Here is a 6,000-nt window from a genome sequence, read left to right on the forward strand (position 1 = left end):
ATGGATAGACCTCGTTCCCCAGGGGTCCCTCTATATTTGGGTTTAAGATATGAAGACTCTTCCAGGCTACCTCAGCTGAATGAGTGGATGCTCAAAATGAGCATTGCCAGTGGCATTTGAGAAGCGTTGAAAACAAGATCACAAGACCTGTTTTCCACATTTCTGATCTACTCGCAGAGCCCTGTCAAACAGAGAGATTCCATTCTCAAAATAAATATGGAACAATCCGTAAGCGGCATCTGGCTTCGATGGAACTAAGGTGGATACACGTCTGCTTGTGTGTCATGTGGAGTTTGTACACAGGTCACATGGCTTGGGCTATCAGCCTCAGGAATAAAGCGGGGAATTGTGCCGCCTTCCCTTCATAAGTGCAGTGCTGGCAGCTGTCCTAGGGACATGCGGTGGATAAACACCAGCTGCCTCCTCTATGTACTGGAGCCTATTAGGTGTCTATAAGGTTAGGCCTGGCAGAGAACAGGCCATCCTTCTATTGCCTGCATAGACCTGGCACCCTTCTAGAGACTCCCTGGTAACAGTGGGCTGGCTGTCTTGTTTATATGTCATAAACCTTTTGCAATAAACCTGCTCTGAGAAGTTGATATCTATAGTGTAAATGAATCCCCCAAATTTTGGCTTCTGAAGACCTGTTCCCTCAAGTCTCAACTAGTTTTAATTGGTTTAAAATCTTTTTGCTTAACTTGCAAAGTAACAGATTTCCTTATGGCATTCCCATACACTCTTAGTTTGGGTGGCTTCTTCCCTCTGTCATCCCCCAACTCCATGTCCCCACATTCCCCTTCCATTTTTGTGCCACACATCTTCCATTGACCACCCCCATCTGCCAAATGTAATAGTATTTGAGGGTGAGGCCTCCAAGAAGCTATTGGGCTACACGTTATCTGCTTGCACGAGTAGGTTCATCCATTCGTAGATGAGGGATACTGTGTATGATGGGATGGGGCTTTGTTGCAGAAGCGACTTCTTCTGGCTTGGTTGCTCTGTCTTCCCATGTGACACCCGCCACCACGTTAGAAACACTGAAAGGGCCTTCACTAAAATCAAACAGTTGCCAAAGTTATGCCCTTTAACTTCACGGCCTCTAAAACTGTCTACTAAGCCAATCCATTTTCTTTATAAGCCTCCCAGTCTCAGACAATCTGAGACTAAAGTCACAGATCCTAGTAGTAGGGCATAGGCCTGAGTCTGAAAAGGTCCCTTCCATCCACTGGGTCTTGGGTTAAGTGTCTTAGAACCTCAGTCTTCCTCTTCTATAACATGGCGACCTGTCTGCTGGGTCACCTACATCTGCTGCATTTCACCCTGTCTATACACTCAGGAGAACCCATCAGGGCTCTTTCTGATCTTTCTGTGGGGTGGCTATGAAGCACCCAGTGCTCATTCCACTCTAAAGCTCTGCTCAGTCCTCAAGAGGCAAAAGACTGTGGATGTAACACTGGAAAAAAAAAAACACATGAGTTTGAGTCACGGTAGCATTCTTTGCAGATTCCAGTTTTAGTAAATAAACTAGAAATACACTTTTAGTATATACCATGCAATAATTGGGACAGACTTATATGAAAAGGCATTTGTTATTTATCTAAAATTTTGTTTTAACAAGGCATCTTGTATTTTGTCTGGCAATCCTACTCATGGACCATGAGATTTTCAGTACAGTTATGTAATATTTCAACTTCTAAGACTCCTAAAGATAGTATGAACAGCAATTACAGAATAATTCTTCATACAGTTATGAAATACTTTTATCTGTGAGAAATTTTTGCTATCGCTGCTCTGTGGATGACAGTATAGAGACAAGGTGATGGGGCTGGCTAAAGCCTAGCTCATGCTGTTAACACATTTAAACGGGACACAGGGCCAGCTTGATTGAGGAGGTCTCATTGGACCCTCCTGTTTTTATAAAACCTATGTTGGCTATATCTTAACTTGCCTGAGGTTCCTATATTGCTCAGTTTTATGGAAGAAATGAGAAAAGACAGTTCAATTGCCATAGGGAAATTGTTAGAAGTCCCATTTAACGAGAACCCAAGTATTTGAGCAACACTTATCCAAATTCTCTTTCCTTTTCCACTATCTTACTCCTACCCAACAATTCCTCGGAGATTCCTTAATAAGTTCTGGAGAAAGCAAACAAACAAAAACCCTTCCTCAACCCCTTAGCCTGTGACTTTCTTCTCTCTTCTTCCTGAATCACCACTTTCTTAGGTTTTATTATACAGCTTACCTTGGCCACTCTCTTCTAGAAGAGCCCATATAATTTAGAAGAAAGGAAGAGAAATTGGCTTGGCAATTTCAAAATTCTCTTCAGCAGGTCAGGGAGTCATAGAATCAATGCCCAAATCTTTATTAATAATGCTTTGTTCTATCACACCATTCACTCGGAAAGTCTTCATTTTCTTCTGCCTTTTCTAGCTCATGCCCACACCCTCCCAACTCTTATTTCAGACTCTCAATGTTTCCCCACAAGGATTTTGTTCAGGTTTTAATAGCTACCTAAAGCTCTTGGGAAAAGATGGGGAAGGAAGTCCATGGATATAGCCTCTGATTACCAGGTTAGCTGATGAGCAAGAAAAACAGTCCAGACAGTAAGGGGACTCCTCACAGCTCTCAAAATGACATTTTTTTCCTAGGAAATCAAACAGCCCAAGAAACATTGTGAGAATCCAGTTCTAGAAGTACCCTGTGGAACCTTTGTAGGCTCAGGTGCTCCAATTGCTGTTGGCTTCCAGCTGCTGCTGGCTAGAGTGTAACGGCACTGACATCTAAGGGATTTACTGCTAGCCAGATGGCCAATACCAACTTTCCAAGTACAGCTTAGTATGAAGGCCATCATGTGAAGTGTGCAGTCGGGGTTTGCCCAGGGGCTCTAGGGAGGACTCCCAGTGCCATATCCTCCTGCTGTCCCCTGCCCTTAGGGACCAGAGCAAATGCTTTCTGTCAAGTGGGAGCAGAGATGTCTCTTCCACCACTTGGGTTATTTGAAAGCTGTCTGTCTACCATAGTGGCATTTCATTAATTTTGCTGCTACCAATGCTAACTCATGCTGTCTTCTGATGGACTGACACCCTTAGTCTATATCAAGTCTGCAGTATTCTACTCAGGAAATAATTCCATCTATTCACTATCCACTTTACTCTTAACATTTTGCAGTTGAGAAAATGGTAGCTCAAAAAGATTTTGCAAAACAAACAACATTAAGAAATAAAATATTAACTCACCAACCATGAAGCCTGAAGTCACAGGTAATAAAACAACAGACAACAGACAGGGCTCTGTCTTCAGGAAAGGACTTGGCTTCAATTTCCAACATCCACATGACAGCTCGAACCACTTGTAACTCCAATTCCAGGGTGGCTTAATGTCTTTTACAGGCCTCCACAGGCATTGCACATACATTGCACACAGACATACATACAGAAAAAATTATAGAGTAATAAAATAAAACAAACAAATAAAATAAAACAGTTATATAAAATTATATAGAAAAAATTTATAAAACATATCTCATGACCCAAAACACATAACAAACACTTAATAAGTTATATCATTAAGGAAATACACACACACACACACACACACACATACACACAGAGTCAACCAACACATGAAAAGTTATTCAAACTCTTCTAACCAGGTAACTTGCAAGTCAGAATAGAGAGACACCATTTTATAATGATTAACAGATACTATTTTAAACATAAACACACTCTCCAAACCCAGAGATCAAGTGCTGGTGACGATGTGGTTAAATTGGACCTCTTAGGTATTATCAGTAGGAATGTAACATGGCACAGCTGCAGCAAGTGTCATGGAGGTTCCTGGGAGAGTTGAGTAAAGAATTATTCTATGAACCAGTAGGCTTGCTTTTTTGGTGTGCATATCTAGAAAAAGCAAAGGCAGAGAATTGCATGGGTGTTCCTCCAGCCATGTTCATAGCCACATGACTCATGGGAGTCAAGAAGTAGAAGGGACCCAAGTCCTGCTGATGCATGAAAGGGCAAACAAAATGTGATCTAGGCAAACAATGACGGGTTGTTTATTAAGGCTCAAAAGAAGTAACCTTAAACACAAATTGAAACATGGGCAAACCTTGATACTTTGCTACATGAAAATAATCCAACCAAAAAAGGACAGAGGCACTATGATGGGGTAACTGACCAACTATATGAATCACCCAGACTAGATTCATAAGACAGAGATTAATAAAGCCAGAGGAAATCCCCAATACTATGTCTAGCTTGCTTCCAGTTAGTTGATTTCTCCCTCTGGCTTCAGAAGTCACTTAGAAATTACTGACCACCACTGACTGCTCTGGGCCACACCTCTGACATTCAACCATGATGGTCATCATGATGATAGATACCAAACTGTTCTCAGTAAACAGAGAATAGGACCCAGACTGCACTTTTTCAGTATACATGGGTTCCATGAACAGGCACACCCCAAGTTTGCAGTAGATCCATCTTCCATAGGCAGAGCTGTAATGTATTCCCAGGAATTCTGACTTCAGATCCCATCTTCACAGTGAGTCTACAGGCAGGTCCATGATACCTGTCTCAATGTCATGACTCCACTAGGAACTGAAATCCTGGCAATTTGTGAAAGAGTTTTGCAAAGTCCTGCTGTCTATGTAGAGATGGACTTCTCCCTTTCTCCCAACAGACATTTGGTAAAGTCTTTGCTACGTCTCTGCTTTGTGCAAATTAGTGATTTTTGCTACTGGCATCTGGTGCATGGGGGTCAGGATGCTACTAAAGTCCTTCTGTGTGCAGCCTGGTCCCCCACAACAAACTGTTGACTCAGGGGCCATGTCAACAGCACTGCTGATGAAAAGTTGTGGTTGGACATTTAGATAGCCTTTAATGGAATTCTTACAAATCTATTTTGATGGCTGCATAGGGCTGCTTCAAGGTTTTCCTGAAAGTGAGCTGGATGGGAACTCCAGATGATTTCAATTTCATCTTCCTTGGGGCTTTGCTGCCATCCATGGACCCCCTAGCGTCTCACCAACAATGGCAGTTCCAGGCAGTTGTTTTGTTGTTTGTTTACTTTTCTTTCATCCAGCTTTTGTTTTTAGGATCTTTACGCAGTGATCGGCTGGCCTCAATGCAAAGCTCCAAATGCCATTTTTCTTAAAACACATAACAAAAACTTAAAAATTGTAGAGTCCCAAACTCTGTGTATAACATAGGTTCCTCGAAATATATGATTTCACTCTGGCCTTGCCTGAGCTTGCCCCAGATTTCAATCTGCTTTTAGAGGTTAATTTCATGTTAGCAATAGAATGACGTGACAACTTGTGTACTAGTGGTCTCTCCTTCCAGATCCATTGCATTTACTGTGGAATAAGAAATGTCATCCCCAGTGCAGGGCCTTATATGGTTCTGATAAAAACAGAAACATCTATCTTCCTGTGTGTAGTCAGGAGGTTGATTGGCTGTTCATCAGCAACTGTAATCTAACCTCCCCCTAGACAGATAGCCAAAACTGCCCATGAAATTGAGCCACTAGCTAGGCAGGAATATCTTTAACAACCCAGACCCTACTACCACTTTCAGTCAACAGCATCCTTGATCAATCTTAGCATCACTGAATGGGGAATAACCACAAACCACGTGCTGTAATGCAAGAAGAGATGCACAGCCCTCCCCGGAAAGATCTTGCATGAAGAAAAACCTAACCATGTCTCTGGGTTTAACAGCCTGCCCACAGGAAATTAGGCAGATAGACGAATAAATAAAATAAGAGCATGAGAAAATAATCAGTCAGATCCAGGATGTGGGCAATCTGCCAAATGCCATAGCCCTCATTTGGAATCAGATTCCCACAAACTGAATGCAGAGAGACAGAGAGACAAGCAAGAAAATGTGTGGAGGCTAGAGAGATGGCTCAGCAGCTAAGAGCACTTGTTCCTGCAGGGAACCTGAGCTTGATTCCCAACACCCATGTGGTAGTTCACAACCATCTGTAAGTCTACTTCCA

This window comes from Mus caroli, unplaced genomic scaffold (genome assembly GCF_978045245.1).
Source record: "Mus caroli unplaced genomic scaffold, Mus_caroli_1 scaffold_7, whole genome shotgun sequence".
NCBI lineage: Eukaryota > Metazoa > Chordata > Mammalia > Rodentia > Muridae > Mus > Mus caroli.